Source organism: Myotis davidii, unplaced genomic scaffold (genome assembly GCF_000327345.1).
Source record: "Myotis davidii unplaced genomic scaffold, ASM32734v1 scaffold2100, whole genome shotgun sequence".
Classification (NCBI taxonomy): Eukaryota; Metazoa; Chordata; class Mammalia; order Chiroptera; family Vespertilionidae; genus Myotis; species Myotis davidii.
In genome coordinates this window covers 827,680-827,928 of record NW_006292458.1, presented here as the reverse complement: position 1 = coordinate 827,928, position 249 = coordinate 827,680, and positions in this window count along the sequence as shown.

Sequence of the window (249 nt, the reverse complement as noted above, 5' to 3'; positions counted from 1 at the left end):
GACTGATTTAATAGACGAGACCAGGTTACCACACTATTCACATAGGGACTCTTTGTCAGAAGGCGGAGGGGTACATCGGAGCATAGCCGCATGCGCGCAAGATCCGGGAAGTGTGTTAGGGGAAGGGGCGGAGCATCGAGAAGAGTCTCGCGGACAGAAGCGGTTGGAGCCCAAATCTCCAGGTGCAGGAGCAAAGGCTTGGTGCGGCCGCGCGTGCGCACTGCGGACTCTAGCCTGCCGCGGCGAGGG